This window comes from Canis lupus, chromosome 3 (assembly GCF_003254725.2).
Source record: "Canis lupus dingo isolate Sandy chromosome 3, ASM325472v2, whole genome shotgun sequence".
NCBI lineage: Eukaryota > Metazoa > Chordata > Mammalia > Carnivora > Canidae > Canis > Canis lupus.
In genome coordinates, this window is record NC_064245.1 from 66,287,006 (window position 1) to 66,310,707 (window position 23,702).

General features: G+C 41.4%; 1 long non-coding RNA gene across 1 annotated transcript in view; it reads left to right on the forward strand.

Moving 5' to 3' along the window:
* The window catches only part of LOC112653754 (uncharacterized), a 44,217-nt gene extending 30,320 nt beyond the window's left edge, over positions 1–13,897 (forward strand). Inside the window, exon 3 of the long non-coding RNA XR_003132487.3 lies at positions 13,422–13,897. This is a non-coding gene — a long non-coding RNA (uncharacterized LOC112653754). The remainder of the gene's footprint in view (positions 1–13,421) is intronic.
* The last annotated feature ends 9,805 nt before the right edge of the window (positions 13,898–23,702 follow it).

Consider the following 23,702-nt stretch of genomic DNA (forward strand, 5'->3'; position numbering starts at 1 on the left):
CTGGAATATCTAAAAAAAAATCCCTTAGAGTGTCTCTTAGTATTACCATGCTCTATGATTAAGTTCAATTGAAAACGACAACAATCTAAACCAGGCAGAAATACTAGTGGCCCAAACCATAGTGAGGCTGAAATGAAAGTTTGTATAACCCCACCAGGTAAAGACCATAACTGCCTGAAATGCTTGCAGAAAGCAAAAGGAATACAGAATAGATAACAGAAGAAAGTATTTATAAATACCAGCTACAACCCTGTAACCAGTTACAGAAACTAGAACTGGAATTATCATGGTATTTCCTCCTTATTTTGCTATGAATGTGTGTGTGTGTGTGTGTGTGTGTGTGTGTAAAGCAACTTGCTCAATATATATGTTATATATATATATACATTAATGGATTTTTCTTTCCTTTCACATTCTCTTGTCACGTAACATAAGATGCAATGATTTTACGTCATAGTACTTAAGTTTTGTTAATTTTACATTACAGTGTTTAAGTTATGGGATATCAAGGAGAAGAGTAAATATCACTCAAAAATTTTATCTCCTCTTCTAGAGAAGGAGTTAGTGCCTTTTCGGTTGCACTCAGGATACTTATTTCATGTTAGGCAAAATTATGACATTGCTATTGTCTTTATTTGGAAATTAAGTATGGTTTAAGGAGACATACATGAACACCAAGTTGACAAGGAGTGGGCTTGTGATGGTTAATATTATGTGTCAATTTGACAGGGCTATGGAGTGCCCAGATTAAATACTATTTCTGCGTGTGTCACTGAGGGTATTGCTGGATGAAATTAGTGCTTGAATGAATAAACTGAGTAAAGTAGATGACCCCCATCTCCCAGAGTGGGTGGGCATCACTCAATCTAGATATCACTCATGAGAACAAAAAGACAGAGGGAAAAGGAACTGACTTTGCCTGACTCCTTGAACTAGAATATGGATCTTCTCCTGCCCTTACTTGGGACTTACATCCTTACACCAAGGATTTCCTGGGCCTCCAGAATGCAGATGGCAGATGTTGTGACTTCTCAGCCTCCATAATCATATGAGTCAGTTTCTTATAATAAATTTCACATATATACATACATGCATCCTATTGCTTCTGTTTAGAACCCTGACAAACATGTACATATTACCTTTTCCCCCACTTAAAAATCTGCAAATGCAATTCTAATAAAAGATACTTTAACATTCAATGCTCCAAAATTCTAAAATGTGTTTCATATCACACTGATTTTCTGTGATTTCAATCATGTTCTTAACTGCATCCTAATGCTAGCTGTAATTCTACTGTCAAAACTTTAGTGCCCTAGAAATTCTCCCTTATCTCACCCAGCTCCTTTCACATTTCACTCTATATTTCTTTATGACATGTCCTATTTTTTAAAGTTTATTGTTCCTTGCATCTCATCTAAGGATGCCAAATACTTTCCTTAAAAAAGCAAAAGCCATTTCTTGCAGCAGATCTTTGGCAAGGGTTTGTTCTTCCTCTGAGTCTTCATAATAATCTCTGATAATCATTGTTCCAAGTTCCTGCAGTGTGATTGTTGTCGCTGTTGGGGTTCAGATCCTCCATGTGTTATGGCTTCCTCATGCTTAAATAAAAAATGTATCAAAGCCCATGGTTTGCCAAAAGACCTCCAGTATGAATGTTTCTTGACCTCGCTTACTTCTGGCTAATTCTTCTTCTCCAGTATTACTACACACCAGTTGAATGTTCATAGCTCCTAAGTAAGTTTCACATTCTAACACATTTTATTAACTGTGACTCTAATTTACCAAAATGGAATTCTTCCCAAGTTATTTCTGGATTTCTGCTGACATGAACAGTTGTCAGATATGAAAATAATCATAAGTTCCCTACATATACTACTAGCACGGTCTTCCTAGATTTCTTTCCCAAGGAAAGGTGCAGAGATTGTATTTTTCCACCTCAAGATGCTATGCATTACTGCCATTAGCCCAACTGACTTTCAAGAGTAACCATATCTGAAGTAGTAAACTAAACAATGAGAAGGGAGTGAGACCAGAATTTGCTTCATAAAATGGAAGAGCCACACGGCATAAGGGTAGCTCTGTGGAACAGACAGGTGGTGGCAAGTTGGTTCTCCACAGGAGGAATCTAACTCAGAGGCATTTGAAATAACACCATTTTTAAACTAAAATTAGTGAAATAACAAATAAAAAAGAAACAGAGAAATAAAACCAGATTTCCAGCTTCTCTTGTTTTTTTAGAAAGATTTGGCAAATCTATGTCTGTGTTCTTACGAGACAGTTTGTTATCTTTACATAAGGCATATCTTCTCTGGTTTGCCTCAGTCTCCTCCCTGGACAGCTCACTCATTTTCATTACTTTAAGTATTTGAGTTTTTTTTTATTGAAGTTGACATATAATATTAAGTTAATTAGGGATACAACAAAGTGACTCAGCAACCATATACATTACAAAATGTTCACCATGATAAGTATATGATATTATTGACTATATTCTATATGCTGTACTTTCATCTCCATGACTTATTCATCTTTAAAAAAACAGATTCATAAATATAGAGAACAAACTGGTGGTTGCCAAAGGAGAAGGGGTAGGGAGACAAGCAAAATAAGTGTTTAAATTTTCAACCTTAGTATAAACTGTATTCATTCCCTAGGGCTGCCATAACAATGTATCACAGGTGTAGCAGCTTAAAACAATAGAAATTTATTCTCTCACAGTTGTGAAGATCAGAAGTCCAAAATCAAGATGAGACCTTCCACACCTCTTCCTCTTCTGGTGGCTCCCTGCATTCTTAGCTTGCAGCCACATTACTCCGATCTTTGTCTCAGTCTTCATGTGGCCATATTTTTTTCTATGTTCCTTATTCTCTTCCTGATAAGAATACTCTAATTGGATTTAGAACCTACCTGAATCCAGTATGATCTCATCTCAATCCTTACCTTAACTATATCTGCAGAGACCCTATATCGAAATAAGGTCACATTCTGGGATTCTGGGTAGACAAGAATGTCCACCAGGGGATCTCTTCAGGGACACACAAACCCATAATGTGGATAATGAAAGAAGGATAATGACCCTTCCCACCTCTTTCCTGTTGAAAAATTCCCAAAGAGTACACCCAAGCCAATGGAGCATGCTCTTCTCTTCATTTTCATTGACCTCAAAGTTGGGCGGGGGGGGGGGAATCCTCCTGAATCCAGCGTTTAGTTGATTGTCAGTCCAAGTTTATGGCTGTATTTTGAGTTTATATCTTCTTTTAAGCCTTCTTAGGTATTTTACTGTGCATTACAGAGAAGCTGTACCAGGGGCTGTTAGCAGACACCATCTTAAACCAGCAGTCAGTGAATCAACTTTATAAGCTGCAATTTAGAAAATAAGGAAAGGATGAGCTTTTTTTTCCCTTCAAGTATACTCCTCATTTCCTCCACACTCCCTCTGCTCCCGACTCCTCTCCCCAAATGCATCAATCACTATGGTGACTTTAGAGTCCTATGGGAAGAAGGATAGCGTTGCGCACAAGCATAGAGCTAGAAACTCCATGGGGCTGAGTGAGACACTATAATACAATTGCTGAGACCTTTAAAGTCTGATCTCTAAAACTTTCATTTCTTAATGTTGATTAAATAATGAAAACAATTCTAGGTTAGGAAAATGTTAGTAATCAGCTTAATATAATAACTATTGTCATTGATTTGTATATTTAATGAAAACACTAATTACTGCATATTCATTATTTTATTATGATTAATATACCATATCAAATGTTTGGTAATAACAAGAAAAACGTCTTTAAGAACAAGAAAAATGTCCTATCCTAATAAACTGAAGAAAAAACAAAGAAGAAAGAAGAAGAAAAATGTCTTATCCTAATAAACTGAAGAAAAAACAAAGAAGAAAGAACAAGTATCTTAAAATTTTCAAAGCATAGCTCTGGAAACCAAGGTTTATACTTGCAAAAGGATTTGTCCTAAGTCACCCTACTAATTGGCCAATTACTAATTGGCACCATACTAATTGGAAATCAGAACCATAACTCAGGCCTTCTAGCTCATTGTTCTCTGTACATATGACACAATTAAGTCGTTTAAGAAAGTTGGGAATATATTATTTTCTATACTAATTCCATTCATTCTTATGTATCACTTTGCAGTTTCCAAATACTTTTACAAAGGACATTATGTCATTTGATTCCCACAATAATCCTCTGATATGAAAACAGTAGGTGTCCTTTTACAAGTAAGAAAATGGAAGTCCAACGTTCCCAACTTATCACATTTATTCATTGAACACCATTCACCTATCCTATATTAGGCCTCCAAAAGCAAAAATGGCTCCGAACTCTGAAGTTTGGGTAGTCTGGAGAAGGAGATAGATAGACCAGACATCACCAGCAAAGTGTGCTAACAGAGGTGTGCCCGATATGCTAAGGGAATGAAGAACCAGGTAACATAAGAGCAGAAGTTAGAAAAGGATTTATATCTGAACTAAGGCTAAAGGATAAATGTTCACAAGCTAGAGAAGAAAAGAAATGGAATCCCAGCTGAAAGAGGGGTACACAGTAGACAGAAGACACAGGTATATGTCATGGTGAAGCCTTTTGGCATGGCTTCTGGGAAGGATGTGAATCAGAAAGGAGATACACAGAGAAATTGAGACCAAGTGAAGAAGGCCTTTCCACACTAGGGTGAAGAGTTGAACTCAATCAGCCAGATGAACAGGTACTGGTTTTTAAAATAGGAGTGTGACATTATCAGATTTGTGTTTGGAATTCAAATATACCTCAAGTTCAGGCATGTAACAAAAAAGAAAGGTAAAAAAACCATAGTGGGAGAAGTGATGACAAACTAGAGAGAAGTCTGATGCCTGAGTGAAAAGAAATGCCCCCTACTGTCCAGTAGGAGCACCTGCCTATTGCTCTGTGTAACCAGTGTGATCCAGATCATTTGAATTTTCAAGAGAAACTGGAAATGTGTATTTTTGTCTAAAACTGTATGATTTGTCTATTTCAACATTTTATTCCAAAAAAGTGATTTGAACAAAAAAGAAAAAGAAATGCATCAGTGGACTGCTTTTATCCAACAAGCCATTATTTGTCGCTTGACCTATGTGCAAGGGAAGAGTCTGGAAGCAGGGAAACAGTTAGGGATCTATAGCAAAAGCATAAAACTAAGGCAGGGCCAATGAGGAAAGAAAAGAAAAGAAAGGGATAGCCGACATCAGAATGTAGAATATAGGGGTACGTGGGTGGCTTAGTCTGTTGGACATTGAACTCTAGATTTCAACTCAGGTCATAATCTCATTCAGCAAAGTAACTGCTTGGGATTTTCCCTCTCTCTCCACCCCTCACCCCACTCGTGCTCTCTTTCTCTTTAAATTGAATTTCAAAATCTTAAAGAAGAAGAATAAAGAAAAGGAGAAGGAAGGAGAAGGAAAAGGAGAATACATACTCTAGAAGAAAGTCACCAAGTGGTAGATGGAGCAATGTGACTAGGTGTTTCAACTCTGGCCTGTGATTTAATCCTTGGTGAGATTGTTGTGATTTAAGTGTAGGTTTTACTAAAAACAGAAACAAAAACAAGCACAGGCAAAACAAAAACAAGCAAGACATAGAAATAAGTATCAAATAATGAGTTCTAAAAAGTGAGCCCTCGCTACCATCAAAGACCAACGTCCCGTGAACCCTCCAAGTTCAAAATGGCACACAGCAGCTCCATTTGGATTCAGAGCTATATTGAGAAAGAAGACTAGTGTTCTTTGTTTCTTTGCTTTAGCCTCTGAGGTATTCAGTTAATGTTCTCTGCCATAAAAAAAGAAATGGTTGGTCTCCTTTCCCTAACTACACTGTCTCTCTGATTTAAGTACTTTTCACCTGTGAATGTCCTTGGTTACTCCTAAACTGCATTCTGTCCTATAAAAGGCACTAAATTAAAGACTGCTTTGGCTCTATGTTTTAGTGAAGTGATTTTGAAAAGTGCTATAAGGTTACTCCTCCCTTTAGAGAGCTAGTGCAGTTCACCTTAAATGTCATCTCCTTTCTGCAACTTGCTTTACAAATGTACCCCCTTAAGACTCAGCTCAGATGACCTCTCCCCTATGAAGCCTTTTCTCATCACACCAGCACCCACTGGCAACCTAAGTTTGGGTCAATGCACTCTGACTGTGTAAATCATCATTGTTTGTCACCATCTAATTAATTTCCACTCTTGAAAATCTATAAGCAATACCCACTACAGCAGCTAGAGTGGTCTTCTTAAAAATATGTCAAATCATATCACTGCCCAACTTAAATTCTCCACGGTCTTTCCTCTACAAGTAGAATAAAGTATAAATTCCTTTGAATTATTTACAAAAGCCTGGATTATCATTCTGTCTTTAATTTCTGACACTCTTTTCTTTCTTCTGGTTACATTCCAATCACACTGACCTTCTGAGGGACCCTTAGATACCACCAGAAAGCCTTTGTACTTGCTATTCTATTTACAGTGCTTTTCCCAAACTTTACACATAGCTAGATTTTTCTCATCCTCTAGTCCTAGGTTAAATTCCATTTCCCCTTAGAGGCCATTCATCCCTAATCATCTAAATTCTTCTTACTTTTCTAGGTTATTCTCTCTCAGCATCTGGATTACTTAATTCATAATTGTAGCAGCTATAAGAATTGCCTTGTAGACCTAATGCTAAAGTACAATTGTGTAAGAACCCCAGTTTCTCTCTGAAATCCACTCATATACATGTTCTGAGGCCATGCTTCCCATGGATTCCTCCTAGCCAAGGGATGAGGGGGAAAGGGATACACTAAGGCAGTCTGTTCCTGGGGACATGGGAATCCTCTAGCCAACAATTTTGGCTTAGAAACCCACCATCAGTTGAAACTCTCTTAGACTGCATGACAGTCTGAGTCTTTTCCTACCTGCCTGCCTTCCTTCCCTCTCTCCTCATTTCCATGAGTAATGGCTCCCACCAGCACCAGTAATGGTCCCTCCAGCACCTTTCCCCATACTCCTTCAAAGGTCTGTGTGTTACTTTTTAGTCTCTTAGAATCTAAGCCAACACAACAGTACTTAACTAAATGTGTCTATTTTTGTGTAAATATGTGTGTATTGAGTTTCACCAATAAAAGGCTCTCTCCTTGAGGGAAAGGCTCTGGTTAGATTCACTCACTGCCATGTCCATAGCATTAGCACAATCCTTGCATTGAGTAGGTCCTTGTCAATATTTGTCTAATTTTGTACATAGGTCTATCAACACATTGACACATACATTGAAATCATCCAGGGGCACCTGTGTGGCTCAGTTGGTTAAGCATCCAATTCTTCATTTCTGTGAGGTCATATCAGAGTTTAAGATCAAGCCCCACGTCGGGCTCTATGCTAGGTGTGGAGCTTACTTAAGATTCTCCTTCTCCTTCTCCTTCTGCACCTCTCCTCAGTCTAAAAAAAAGAAAGAAAAAGAAAGAGAAAGAAAGAAAGAAAGAAAGAGAGAGAGAGAGAGAGAGAGAAAGAAAGAAAGAGAGAGAAAGAGAGAAAAAAGAAAGAAAGAAAGAGAAAACATCCATGTGCCTACTTTTATCTCTCACTAGGCTATAGAATTTCTTGAGAATATTTATTGATAGGGTTTGGTCCCAGCATGTAGACACAATAGCAGCTCAATTCATGTTTGTTCAATTGAGATAACAATTCCTCCTTCTTTGCTCACTCGGCCAACACACCCCAGGCAATACATGTTGAATCCCTGTCTTCCCTAATACTGTCTAGTTTACCCCCAAGTAGTACCTCTTCCTGTGTCTTACATCTCTGTGAATGTGCCCACCATTCCTCCAGATTCCATGAATACTTCTCCTGGCCTTCTACCTCCCCTCAGGCAATTCCAGGCTACTCAAAAAACCACCAATTCCTATCATTTTTACCTCCTGAGTATTTGCTCATTCAATGCACTTTTCTCAATTTCTACTCCAAGCATCATCTCTCTCCTTAACCAAACACTCCTTTACAGGTTTCTCTTATTCCATATTTGCACCCCTCTCATGCATTCCCTATCCAACAGCAAGTGTTCTTTCTAAAAGGCAATCTAATCAGGCCACACTCTGCTTACAGTCCTTCCAGTTTCAAAGTCTGTTGAGGAGGACTTTCCAGGAAGATGCACTCATTCCAGCCCAGTCTCCTTCCCCACTCTATACACATCTCACCTGATCTTCCAGCCATAGGAGCAGTTTGCTATGCCCAAACTACCTTACTCTTTCAGGAAAGCTGGCTTTCTCAACTCACTTCCACTTTTATCATACTCATTTATGCTGATGTCTCTCTCTTCTTTTGAGAAGCTTTCTAAGAGACAAGTCTAGTCTGGATAAAGTGGTTTTCCATTGAATTCCTATAGAAACCTTAAATACTCCCAAAGTGATATTTGTTTTAGTCAATTTGGGTTGCTATAACAAAAATACCATAGACCAAGTGGCTTAAACAACACACATTTATTTCTGTCTGGAGGCTGGGAAATCTAAGATCAGGGCAAATTGCTGTCTACTGAAAGCTCACTTCCTGGTTCACAGATGGTGGTCTTCTTCCTGTGACCTCACATGACAGAAGAAAGCAAAAGATCCCTCTGGAGTCTCTTGCACAGAGGCATTAATCCCATCCCTGAGGGACCCCACCCTCATAACCTAATTATCTTCCAAAGGCCTCACCTCCTAATACTACCATATTGGGGGGTAGGATTTTAACATATGAATTTGAAGGAAGACACAAACATTCAGTCTATAAAATACTGATTACACGGACTTGTTTAATTGTATTTTAACTAAGCTGTGTAACTCATACTTTAAAACAAACCAAAGATTTGACCAAGTTACCCCATTTCTTCAAATCATTTAAAGATTCCCCATTGCTTCCAGATGTGAACATGCCCTCTTAGATTTCTAGCCTCATCTCTCCACTCCATCCAAAGCTCTTGGCATTCCCAGATATAAACACAGCCTCACCCATGGAGCTAGCTCACAAGTCTTTGCATGTATTGTTTCTTTTGTCTGGACTACCTTTCTTCATGTTTCTTCTGGTCATTAGTCCCTATCCTTCAATACCCATCTTGAGTATCCTCTCTTCCATGAAGTTTTTTGATACTTCTCTCCTTTAGGCAGATGTGAGCTAGTAACTGTCAGAGCTGAGATGTGGCCCTTCTTCTTCTCCTGTGGCCCCATGTTAATTGTACAAATTTCCATTACTTTATGGCATTTCTTGGTTTATAATTCTAATTTTGTGTCTGCCAGTGGACTACAAACTTCTCAAGGGTAGCGTCAAGGTCTTATTCAGCTTCCTTTGTCCATGCCTGCTGCATACAAAGAAGGTGTTCAATACAAACTCATTGAGTGAACAAATGAATGAACACCTTCATCCATTCTTCAGGGATGTACAAGTTTTCACCTCTCCAGTTATTCTATCTTCTGTAAACTACAACAGATGAGATTGCCTTATTTTCTGAGCTCTATACATACATAGCGATACAATCTTTCTTAGTAGATTCTAAACATCTAAAGAGCAGGGGAAAAGCCTTACAGTCTCTTTGTTTCTATGACTTGCACATAGAAGAGCTCAATCTACATTTACTGATTGATTGTTATTGCTCAATTTACTATTCCTTTTTGATTCAGCAAATCACTGAAAAAAATTAAAAAGGAAAGCCTTCTCAGAAATCAAACAACAAAATCACAAAATGTTCTTTTCTAAAAATAACATATCCCCAGAACACTCAAGGCAAAAGCTGTGTGTTTTCTCCTCTCCCATTAATGAGAGAAAGATACGACTTCCTCAGTTTTCATTTTGTCTGCGTCATGTCTGTGTTGCCTGGAGATTTGTAGCTGTTGTTTCAAAAAAGATCAAATGACAACAGGAGATGGATGGTCTCCTTGATTAAAAAGTGGCACTCAGATACATCAGCTTCCTCAAATTCAAGGAGGAGAGGGTTATTTCACAGCTAGTTCCTACTTCAGAGGCACGAATCCCTGGGAGCAGCTGAGGCTGGTCATTCCCCATCAGATCTGCACACACAGGACTCTTAATGCAATGACATGTAGAATAGAATTACAAGGGTTTAGGATTTGTTATTCACTGACTCAAGATAATCTGCATTCAAATCTCAGCTCTGACAGTTACTAGCTGTGTGATCCTGGGCAAGTTACTTAGCCTCTCTAAAGCTTTGGTTTCATCATTGGGAGAATGGGCAGGGGGTGATAATAGCATATGTAATGGAGCTGCTGATGCAGTTGAATGGGATAACACAAAGCATTTACCACTGCCTGTTTCTTAGTGCTCATTAATGGTAGCCATTATCGTTTCACAGCCACAACTGCATGTGTCATAATAGCTACCAAATGTTGAACATTTACTGTGTGCTGTATATACTATGCTAGTTGTTTTTATATAGATGAATTTACTTATAAATCTCAAAACAGTCTTTAATCAGGTACTATCCTCATTTTATAGTTGGGGAAACTAGATTTCCATGAGGCTAAGTAACTTATCCAATATCATGCACCTGTTACAGTGATCTCTGTGACATGAGTTGCCCTCTTTTCCACAGTCCTGTGTTTCTGTTTTCTGTCTTGAGTGCGCAGGAGGGAGAACCCTGAATCCCATACAACTCCCACAGCTTCTGGAAGGATTTGTGAGATGGGGGTAGGCTGGCCTGTTGGATTCTCTTTAGTACTACTAACTTAGTAGTAATTTGGACTGTAACCCCATGAGTCTCTTACATTGGACTCACATTTGAGTTTCAATGGCCCCTTTAATCACTTTAATTGAATAGTATTGGTCCTTAGATCTTTCCACTCCAAGGGAGGAAAAAAAAAAAAGCAGAAAATCCTTCCCTACTATCACCACCAATCTAGAAGGGAAATGGCCTCAGCTGTCCTCCCCTTATTCCTTCCCCATGGACAACATGCTGCCCATAGGTTTTTAGAGACAAAATTGACACCAAGCAGGAAAGGCCCTTTGGCTTTGTTTTATCCCCCACTGGATTCATAGATAAACCCATAGTGAACCACTAGCTCCCTCATCCCCCAATATATCTAACCTTTCCTTTTTCCTTCCTACTAAATATTCTCATCTACCTGGCACTATAGCTTTTATGTATTTGTCAATCCTTAATCTATCAGAGCATCCTCTTTGGGCAGTAGTTGTGGGAGATAGAAAAAGGCCTTGAGCTCCCTCTAGAGGTTGGTATAATGTGACCAAGACACAGGATCCTTGCCTTGACTTCATTGCTTTTTATGACTTTATTGGTAGGGGCAATGTCGCATTCATCTGTGTATGCCAAGAGCCCTACAAGAATGAATTCAAACCAGTATATTCTCCCCTGGAAAAGTGAACCGGGGCCAAAGTGACAATTTTAATAACTCCCTCCAAGTGAGCAGCAGATACAGAGACAACTGCTCTCTCCAGTGTGTAGGCAGGCCACTTTGGCTTCTGGAGCCTGCTGCATCTCAGCAGAAAACGGGAAAGCAACAGAGGGGCTAGCCATCCAACTCTCAGGTTGTGAGGTCTGAGGCCCTACCTGAGATAGAAACAGAAAGAGAAATGTGCTTCCTCCTGGCACCAAACCAGTGAGAGGCACCCAAGGTGATAGACTGCCTAGTGCCAGGCCCTGGAGGTACACAAAGGCTTCCTGATTCAGACAAATAAAAAGCCAGCCACTGTATGAAGCAGGCTTGTGTCTGGAGAATCACTGGCTACATTTCCTGCTCCTGTGCCCATCCTATGCATTGGAAATATTTGGTACTTGCTAAATACATTTTTTGGAATAATGTTGAATGAGTACACACCTAACAGCTGTCCTATGGCTGTTTCCCCTAACTAGTGTAGAGGGCACTTGTGGGAAGAACTATGTCCACCAAAAGAAATATATTCCATTTATAACTTCCAGTGCCTATGAATGCAATCTCATTTGGAAGTAGGGTCTTTGTAGATGTATTCAAAGTCAAAAAGAAGTCATACTGGATTCAGGTTATCCTTAATCCAGTGACAAGTGTCCTTATAAGAAGAGGAAAATTTAGACACAAACACACAGAGGCACGGGGGGAACACTATGTGATGACAGAGGCAAAGATTGGAGCTATATATCCAAAAGCCAAGGGACACCACAGATTTCTGACAACCATAAGAAGCCAGGAGAGATACATGGAATGATCCTTCCCTGGAGTCTTCTGAGGGAGCCTGGCCCTGCTGACATCTCAACTTCAGGCTTCTGGCCTCTATTACTGTGAAAGAATACATTTCTGTTGTTTTAAGTAATTTAATTTATAGTAATTTGATATGGCAGCCCCCAAAAAACTAATACAGGACCTTACTTTTTTCACAGCACAATGAAATGAAAATTTTAGGGTCCCCACAGGGGGAGTATTACATCTCTTACCCCCTCCAAAAAAACCAAACAATATCGAGTTATTATTTTCACTGCTTCCAGTTCTCTGCCTGAAGATAAGGCATTCCAATCATGCAAACAGTTTGGGGCTTAAAATTCAAGGACATACCATGGAGGGGTTGCTGGTAATGTCAGTTAAAGCTCTGTAGTTCCCACAGGGCTTCTGTTCTAAGCAAAAGGAGAATAGAACAGAAACAGAAATTATGGACACACTTCAATTCCCTCATGTGGGACACTGGGAAGCAGCTTTTCCCTTAATCTCTTTGTAAAAATATATTTTGAGAAAGAAGATGTATTTGCAACAATACAGGGCATTACAGACATTACATGCTCTCTGGCCTAGTTGCAGAAATAGCATATCCTCTGCTTAAGGACAATAAACAATCGTCATGGTGTGTTAATCTCATATGCTTCCCAGGAGAAGGGAAAATCATCACATGGAAGTAACAGAGGGTTTCAACATCCTCCCTCCCCACAAAAAGGAATTGTTCTGAGCACCCTCCCTTCCAAAGACCCCACTTCCCAGGAGAGGAACAGCCCCTTTTTGTCATCAAATCCATGATATCTGGCACAAAGGTGGGCATCTTGGAGATTCTCTGAAAAAATTGGAATGGAAGAGCTGGAGATGGACAGGGTCCTCCAGTTGGAGGGATCTGAAGCCACAAAGGTCTCCTGCTCCATCTTTTTCCTACCAAAATCTGTAAAGACATGAGGAGAATCTTTCATCTGAATTTTCTTTAGAAGTTAACATTAATTCAGGGTTAAATCTTCCATTAAAAACCCATTCATGCAATGACTGGGCTTCAATCAAGCCAGCTACACTGCCTAAGAGGACATATTTAAAAATCCTTTCCATTTAAGTGGGCAAGGCAAGGTGAACATAGCATTGCTCAAACCTACCTAGTTTTAGGATAGTTGCTGCTAATCAGCCTGACTCCTTGCAATCTCTTTTGTCAGCATTGACCTTGGATCTCTATTTGCTGACTCTCCTGCTATGTTTTCTTCCCAACAGGGCTCCTGGAAAGCCCCCATTTGGCCCAAGCCCCAAAATTCCCTCTGATCGGCTCTTTTGGAACTCATCCCGCTGAGGCGATGGCTGCCCCTACACATTCTGATTCTAGGAGTTGGAGTCTCTGCTTTGACTGCAGTGAGAAAGAGTCCTGAGAAAGCAGCTCTCCCAGACCTATTGGTTCTCCACAGGCTGCCCTTAGTGGGTTCATCTACCAGCCATGAGAGCAGTGAAGCTCAGCTCACCATTCAGAAATAAGAAATAGTGAAAGGGATTATAAGGGAAAGGAGGAGAATTGAAAGAAAAATTTAGAGAGGGGGACAAACCATGAGAGACTCCTAATTCTGGGAAATGAACAAAGGGTTGCAGAAGGGGAGGTGGGCAGAGGGTTGTGGTAACTGGGTGACAGGCATTAAGGAGGGCATTTGATGGAATGAGCACGGGGTGTTATACTGTATGTTGGCAAATCTAACTTCAATAAAAGCAAAACAAGGGCATCCCAGGTGGCTCAGTGGTTTAGTGCTGCCTTCAGCCCAGGGCCTGATCCTGGAGACCCAGGATCGAGTCCCATGTCAGGCTCCCAGCATGGAGCCTGCTTCTCCCTCTGCCTGTGGTCTCTGCCTCTCTCTCTGTGTGTCTTTCATGAATAAATAAATAAAATCTTTAAAAATAAAACAAAACGAAAAGATCTCTCCTTGCATCATTTAGGTTTTTTAGGCAATATGAGCCTTTAAGAGAATAGAATGGGCCAGATTCCAAATAAATGTTCTATATTATCTTGGCTAAACTTGGTGATGGTTAGACAAAGATGGAATCAGAATGAAAAGAAAAGAGGAAAAATGGTTAGGAATATCAGAACAGCTGGTTTTGCAAATCTGCCTTAGGGAAGATCCAAAAGCTGCATTTCCATCAATTAGGGACAGGGTAGTTCAGATTCTAGTGGGAAGGGGGGCAAGTGGTATCAGGTCCAAATAGCCTGAGGTGCTATCATAGAAATTTAAAGATCTACACACACACATACACACCTTTTCCTAGCCCAAGCAGCAAAGCATTTGGATCTCTAGGGTCTAGAAGATGGGAGTTAACCCAGTGACTTAGAAAGGAGGCCAACCTAAGATTAGCAGTAAGCACCCCACTGGAAGAAATGTAAATGGACCCAGTGAAGAAGATATTTTTTGAGGGTGAGAGGTCATTAGACCTCACCAACAGTGCACCTGTCCTGTTACCATGATGGTAACAGAAGAATCTTGGGTCAGGCCACTCCTGAATCTTAATCAATCTACAAAGTGGCTGTAATGACAGCATCTCTATATACTGCAAGGACACTTGGAAGGATTACATGAGACAATGATTGTTAAGAACCTTTGAAAATTACCAATTCCAAACAAATAGAAGGGTTATAATTTGTTTATGACAAATTCCTCTCACCTGCTAAAGGCACAGAGCTTGCTTGTGGGAGGAAATGTGGTGTTAAAACTTTGAGAGGTGGTGTGGGTTGACAAAGGTGTTTGTAAAGTGAATCACATCACAATTAGGTGACCTTGTTAAGCAACTTCAGGTGAAAGTATATTTGGTAATATTGGGAAGAATTTCCCTTGAATCTTGGAACAGTGCCAAGAAGAGCACAAAGTGAAATCTGAGTCACAGTGGGGTCAAGTGAAGAGCCCTCAGTGGGAAATCAGGAGAACTGGATTCTCATACCAGGTATAGCTATGCATGGGCCTGTGTCATCAACTGCCACTGTGGCTATTTTCTCACTTGTAAAATAAAGGCAACATCTCCTAGTTGTTTCCATATGTAATGGTGTGTATGTGTGTATGTGTGTGTGTACACATGTCATGCTTATGAAAGAAGCATTAACCTAACTAGTGTTAAGCTCTGGATTTTGCTTCTGATTGCCAGGATTGTGTAGGGCGCCCCCTTTTCCCATATGTTGCACCTATATGGACTGTGCAACCTTGGGCAAATGACTAACACTATTGGGGTCTCAGTTTTTTCATTTGTAAAATAAAGATGGTAACTGTGCCTATCTATGGGATTGGGATGAGAATTCAACAAGATACTTCATGTAAATCATTTACTGTAGTGAGTTTTTAAAAGGGCTAATATGTTATCCCAGCAATGGATAATAGACTATTACTATCATCCTCACTGTTAGTTCTCTCACAGCCCTACACAGCCCCAAACTGCAGTTGTATATTTACCTGTAGTATCCTCCCACTGAACAGAGAGGCCCACTGAAGGCAAGGATGGGGCCTGTCTCATCATCACTCTACCACCAACCTTTTCCTGAGTACTTTGACTTTCAACAGGTGCTTGGGATGTGTCCTGTCGAATGAAGGGTTCGAAGCAGTGGTTCTCAGCCCTGCCTGCCACTGACATCACCCTGAGAGCTTTAAAAATCTTGAAGTCCAGGGCAGCCTGGGTGGCTCAGTGGTTTAAGCGCTGCCTTTGGCCCAGGGTGTGATCCTGGAGTCCCAGGATTGAGTCCCATGTCAGACTCCCTGCATGGAGCCTGCTTCTCCCTCTGCCTGTGTCTCTGCCTCTCTCTCTCTCTCTCTCTCTCTCTCTCTCTCTCAGTGTGTCTATCACGAATAAATAAATAAAATTTAAAAAGAAAAAACCTTGAAGTCCAGCCCCATCTCCTGAAATTCTGAGTGAATTCATCAAAACTGAGGCCTTGGCATGAATAGTTTTTCAAATGTCCCCTGGGGGCTCCAGGAGGCAGCAGGAGTTGAGAACTACTTCAGAGTCTCAAAGATCAGCCAGCTCAGGCTGGCTCTGAGGCCCGCCCTCCAGCTACCTGCTTCCAACACGGTTTGGAAGGTCCGGGATCCCCTAGGGACACAACTTTCTGGGATTAGAAGCATCTTGTCCTGACTGCTAAGCAGTGTCTCCCCACTACACAGCCCTGCTGGCCTCACCGGCTCCCCATGGAACACAACGCAACCCTCGTCCTGAAACATGGCCCAAGACAAACTGCAACTGCTTTTCTTTTATAGCCAAATTCAGGCACTCTCAGCTCTCAGTGAAAATCATTTGCAGGCCTTGTGGGATAGAGGAGAGAAAATAACGTCTAAAATATATAAATAATTCAAGGCTGAGTTTATTCATGATGCCGTGTTTTCTCCAAGCAGTGGTTTGTATAATCTTTCTTACACTGCCAGTTGGGCTGCCTCCATAGCATTTATTACTGCAGACAACCCGTTAGAAGCTGTTTTGATTTATGCATCTACATTGTATTATGGAGGTAAGTTTATAGCACACTGCGGTTTCTGCTGCTGACATCGTAGGAAGGGGGGGATAAAACCAAAATGACTGGAGGAAAGAATAGGGCATAGTCATTCCACCAGTCTAAGGAGGGCAAGAGAAATGGGCCTATGTACTTTTATGAGATATTTAATTAGTTATCTGGTACACACACTCACACATACCCACGTAAGACCAAAAAAAGTGTTAATCAAACATCTTCTAAGGGACAGTTTATTCTTCTAGGAGATAGTGATACATGGGTGAATAAAGTACATAGAATCCCTGCTCCAATAACATATTGTTGTTCCACCAACATCTTCCTAGGGAAAATGATGCTACCACCATCTCCATCTCCCCAACAGTGCTTAGCACAAGGATAATGCATGGTAGGCATTTCACGTCTATTGACTGAATGAGTGAATCCAAGATGAGGAATAAAATGAAGTTACACTGTCAAGATGCCTTTTTAGCTATCTCTCTTCGTGTCAAGGTTACCTAAGAAAAACCACCCAAAACCTCACTCAATAAGCATTTATTGCTTGGATCTCAAGGATGTTAGACTAGACGGCTCTATTATCTTTGCTTGGCTCACTCACACAGCTCAGACATGGCTGGCTGCCCACTGACCAGGTCAGCCTCTGCTGGAACAATTGGGGTGACTCAGCTGTGCTCCCTGTGTCTCTCCTTCTCCAGTAAACTACACACCATGTCCTCGCAGACAGAAGAACAGAGTGTAGGTAGAAATACACAGGCCAATTGAGGTTTAGGCTTGGAACTAGGAAACCATTACTTCTAATGGATTCTATTGGCTGAAACAGATCACAAGTCCAGCCCAGATTCAAAGCATGAAAGAATACCGTCTTTAGTGGGAGGATTTGGAAAGTCACAGAGCAAAGGACAAAGCTAAAGAGGTGACAAACTGAAGCCACCATTGCAATCTGCCACAGATACCCAGCAAATCAGCAAAGAGCTGTGACTGGAACAAAACTCCTAAGTGGAGTCTACTGTCCTTTCAAGTAGCACCCAAGTACATTCTCACCCAGACTCTGAACAAGGCTCCCTGGTGAGTTTAGGGAGAAAGTATGTGTGTGTTTGAAAATAGTGCAGTGTGCCCTGAGTATCCTCCCACCTATGTCCCTGCTCTCTTCACCTGGGCCCCACCTAGGGTTATCTCCTGCCTCTGATCCCTTGCCCTTGCTCCTACTACTTCTTCCTGCACCTTTCTTTCTTTCTTTCTTTTTTTTTTAAATACTTCTTTTTTAAAAATTTTTTTTTAATTTATTTATGATAGTCACAGAGAGAGAGAGGCAGAGACATAGGCAGAGGGAGAAGCAGGCTCCATGCACCGAGAGCCCGATGTGGGATTCGATCCCGGGTCTCCAGGATTGCGCCCTGGGCCAAAAGGAGGCGCCAAACTGCTGCGCCACCCAGGGATCCCTTCCTGCACCTTTCTTAATACACCACTATAATAGAGAGGATGTGTTTATAGTAAAACAATGAGACAGAATTTTATTTAATTTTTTATTATTTTTTAAAGACCATTCATTCATTCATTCATTCATTCATGAGAGACACAGAAAGACAGGCAGAGACACAGGGAGAAGGAGAAGCAGGTTCCATGCAGGGAGCCGGACATGGGACTCGATCCTGGGTCTCCAGGATTAGACCCTGGGCCAAAGGCGGCAGTAAACTGCTGGGCTACCGGCGCTGCCCAGAGACAGAATTTTAGCTGCAATATACTGAGGGATTACCACATCCCAGGCCCAGTGGCTAAAGGACTTTGCACATGTTACCTCACTGAATCCTTATACCTACCCTATGAGTGAGTGAAAATTATCTCTTATTTTACCTCTGGGGGCTGAAAAATAAATACCAGAGGAGATAAAGTCACTTATCCAAGGTTTTAGAACTAGTAATTAATCAAGTCAGGTTTCAAATCTAGTTTGTCTCCATCAGAGCCCATGTTTCTAACCACTATACCATATCGGCCATCCTTGAACGCATTCGGTCTCCTTCACTAAACCATGACACCAATCTTGGTAAGGAATTTCCATTTTCTTAAAGCAAAAGACCATGATCTTCTGCCCTGCCCCTTCTTATCAGCTATTGCAAAGAAGAATTCAAGTTCACACAACAATATCATGGATTATTTTCCACTGGGAACAAGGATTGGGGGCAGATTGCGAAACTTCCTGTCTTATATGATTTCTACCGGCTCCCACAAGAATATTCCAGGCTTTGTTAGTCAGAGTGACTGCAAATGAGGCCATAGATTCAGTTTCTCCTTAGGCCACTTGGAGTCAATGTAATGCCTGCTGTAATTTGCTTGCCCACACAAGCACCAATAATTCTTTGTGTAATTTCCTATTGTTGGTTGGGAAGGATGCTGATTCTGAACCAGAGAGAAAGTCTGAGAATCTCATGTACGTTATTGCAAAAGTTTGATCCCAACAAGAGTGCCTTGATATGGACAGTGGAAGAGTGTGACCAGAGGAACATGTGGCAGCTTATTCCAAAGTTGAGCTGGGAAAGGAGACTGACTTTCCCATAAGTGGACTGTCTATCCAGTCCTCACCTCTGCAAGCTGAATTTAGCCTTCCCATTAACCTCTATTTAACATTGACACCCAAAGAGCAACAGACAAATGGAAACCTACCACCTGACCCATAGGTTTCCAGGCTCATGAAAGTTCCAATGCAGAACCCTGGGGAAAGCTGGATTCTAAACCACCATGGCTTAGATTTAAAGCCCTGAGAAGAACATGCTCAGAGATGCTGGAGAAAAAATACGTTACATATATATCCATAATACTTTTGGTGCAATTAATCAGCCAACTATATAGGTAAAAATAACAGGCCTGTTTCATTCCATTGGTCAAGGGGAGTTTGCTGGGCACCAACCTTCAATGGGAAAGGAGTATACAATCCTCAATAGTGAAGTTTACCACATTAGAGAAAAAGGTGGAAGAGTAGAAGAGAGCCTTCTATGCCCAAACAAGGAAGAGTGGAAATCAGAACCCTGTCTTTAAGGCACAGTGACCCCATCCACTAGTAAACATATCCCAGGGAGTGGTAAGCTGGGATCAATCACACTGGCCATTCCTCTCCCCTTGGAGCAGAGTGAATGAAGGATTGGAGACAGGGCCATAGTCTACCTCCTTAACATTCCTGACATGAGAAAAATGGACAGAAATCACCTCACTTTTGAAAGGATGTTTTGATATTAATAAATGGACATCAGTATGTCTACTCTTACAAAAGCCCATGGGGGGTGGCTAATTTTGAAGACAAGTCAAAAAACCAGCTGAGAGTGCAAGAACATGGATAGAGAGAAACTAAAAGGATTTAGAGGCAGTCTGTTCAATGCAGCCTTTGCTCCTGGGAAGCAGACCCGTCCCTTATGCACAGCTGTGATGTGTGGGACAGAGTTGGGTTCATGAGAGAATGCAGAGGCATCATCAGAGAAGCAGATGCTAAATTGTTCTTAGAATGAAGCAGGGGCTGAGGTGTGAGCCAAATGGGAAGCAGGGAACCAGAAAAAGGAGGGAGGAGACCACCAAAGAGGACAAAAGGGAGGTGGCAGGAACCCACTCTGGACATGGCCGTCTTCCCTTGCAGGTGGACTGCTACCTCCCCCAGAGGGCTCAGGCTAGAGTGGGATGGATGCTGTCCAAGGGAGGCTTAATGACCTCTTCATGTTGGTTTCTTTGTTCTATAAAGGCATGTACAACTGCATTAGTATGCTCAGCAAAGGGCCTCCTTTTGTTGTGGCAGGTGCTGTAGGAATTCAGAACAGCTGATGTTTCATAAAATCATGAGCCTGCAGAGAGCCCTGGGAGGTCAGAAAGCCCAGGCCCCTGCCCCTCACATCTGGTCCCTCTGTTGAATGGTGCTGCAGCTCAGAAATATTTTTAAAATCATGTTTATTGTACTTCATCTTCTTTCAAAAGTGATACATTTTCATTAGAAAAACGTGCAGCATGCAGTAAAGCAGAGAAGAAAACAAAAATAATTTCTAATCTTACCACCACCGAATGAGAGCCACTGTCAAATCTCAGTGGGGAACCAATCGTTCTCTCTCAATCTCTTACCTGCGGGATACAGGTATGCGTATGTGTCTGTATGTGTCTGTGTGTATTGTAAATGTACAAAAAGAAAGTGGGACTTTTCCTACTACTACAGAATTATCAGATAAAGATGTGAACAAAGAGGCATTAAGTGCCACACATTTTAAATAGAGTCAAATGCCTCTCACAAGCCTTGTCAAAAAGTGACCAAACTCACATGGTTACCTTCAACTATCACCCTGCATCACACCATCACCTGCCTTCCCATCTATGAAAGAAGACCAAGGAGAAGAGAAAGAGGCACTCTATGACTATTGAGTGGCAATGCTATAGCATATCAAGATCCCAGCAAAAATTCTATGACATATGGAAGAGGAGAAGCTTTCCAAGAAGATAAGTTTTAAATATATGGAACACTGGCAAGAAGAGAATACTGACACTGCATCCTCCAGTTGGCCACCTGAGTAAACAGCAGTCTTTTTACTGTTGATTTGCTTGGTTCCTGCTTAAGTACGAAAATAGAGCATTTAGAGAGAGAGAGAGAAAGAGAGAGAAAGTGGAGCTGGGGGTACATCCACAAAGCAGCCTGTTCCTTCAGCTGTCCTTGCAAAGATGCACCAACTTTCAGGAGGTTAGGTGGACACTGTAGAAGATAATTTTGACCCATCTTTCTGGCAATCCCATTAAAGACTGGGTTGTGCAGGAAGAGGAGCTAAAACTCAGGAGGCTGTGGATGAACTCCTAAGGGAGCATCTGAGGGAGAGTCAGAAATTGTCAGCTGGAGTTCCATCTCTGTAGTTGAAAGGCCCCTGAAGAGGAACCCGAGAAAACTGACAATGTGCCCACCAGGAGGGACCCACAGAGAGGGGAATCCACCATGGAGAGGGCCCTGAGGGCCTATCAGTGTGGACCAAAGAAACTATGACTGCCATCAGAGAACCTCAGCAGCAGCCAGCTCAATAAGCAGCGCAGTCCTTGCTCTCTTTGTCTCTCCCGCCAAACACACGAGAGGAGCTGTTGCCTCCAAGGGGGGGGTGAAAAGACTGCCTCCAGAGAAGGGAAGGAAGAGGAAGAGTAAAGAGCCAGCTGGGTCCCTCCTCCTCACGTGTCCTAGGTCTCAAGCCCTGATAGCATTGGAAGGATGAGAAAAGATGAGATTGGTCATTTATGCTGGAAAGATTTATTATAACCAAAGGGAATAGGAAATTATGGAATCTGCTACCTGTTAGGTAAGAGATTTAACACCACATCATTGGGAACAGAGCCTAGGGTCACAGTAACTGGGCGAAAATCCCTTGATGTTTGTAACCCAGCATGTTAACATGTTTCTATAAACTTAAAACACACTCGCACACATATGCAATGCATACACAATACACACATGCATATACACACATGTGTATATACATATACACACATATACATGCACACACATACACACATGTATTGATACACATGCATATATACACAGTTACATATATATGCACGCATATACATGCATACACAATACACATACACACATGCATATACACATAATACACACGTGCACTCATGTGCACATATATACACATATGTGTACATGTATGTATACATACACACATCAAAATACACATTTTTTTTAATCTGGACAAAATAAAACACAGCCAAAGGCGACTTTATTTTTTCACATCCCTGCCTTTTCTCCCTGATTCTGTGACCCTTCCTTCTCAGCACCTGCATGAAATCTCAAGCGGCTTCCAACATTTCTCTATTTACTGTCACATAGAACCAAGACCCCTCACCCAATCTTGCATCCTATTTAAAGTCCCTCTCCTCCCTGCAGCTCACACTTGCCTCAAGTGGGGGAACCTGGGGGAGGAAGCATATGGTGGTGTCAAGGTCAGCTTCCATACATTGTGGAATCACTATGTTGTACTCCTGAAGGGAACATAACATTGTGTCCCAACTATACTCAAATTAAAAAAAATAAAAATAAAAAATCCGGTTAGTGTAACACCCAACATTTGTGAAGTTGTAAAGAAAGTAATATAATCTACTTACTGCTAGTGGCTATAAGCATACTCTTTTATGATGACCAAATAACGAAATGTATGAACAGTCAAAAAATAAAATATTTAAAAGAAAATAAAGAGATTAGAGGGTGTGGTGGCTTTGTTATGAGGGAAGTTAATTCCCAGGATTCCATATCTGTGAGGTTGCAGGGAGGGGACAATATAAGAGAAGTGTGCATGAAATGTAAAAAGGCTTAGTGGAGCAGTGGCCATTTTTTACATCTTAAAGTTTGGTCCCTAGACCAAACCAGGGACCACACCAGGGACCACACCAGGGACCATGACAGCTTGTACACGTGGTCACTGATGCTCCAGCTCCCCTTGTTGGTGTGGAGCAGAGCCAGGGCCTGCAGCACCTCTAGCTCCCACTAGATTGCTTCTTTCAGCTTCTCCAAGTCCCAAGTCAGGAGCATGCACAGCTCCATGGCAAAGGGCACTAGCTGCTCCTGCATGACACCAGGTCATCAAAGTGGGAGGGCATGAGAGACACACAGCAGTTTCAGTTTATTCTTGTGGGATCCAGTGCATCACCTGTTCCAGTTTTTTCCTTGTTCTCCTCCACTTCGTGTCCATTTAATTTTTTTTATTTTTTTTATTGGAGTTCAATTTGCCAACATATCGCATAATACCCAGTGCTCATCACGTCAAGTGCCCCCCACAGTGCCCATTTCTTATCCCAACTGCTAGCCAAGCAAACCTATAGTGACTTCAAGCCCAGCACCAGAGGCAGAGTGCCAGACTTTTATGACTTCTATGTCAACTCCCGCAATGGAAGAAAGTCTAACCCCTTATTTTCTATCACCTATAGTGGTTCTGCTTCTCTGATTAAACTCTGAGAAAAAAAGAACCAATTCCTAGCACCTTGATGCCCTCACTGGCTGGTCATGCATTACTGTCCTGCAGTGCATGGCTTCC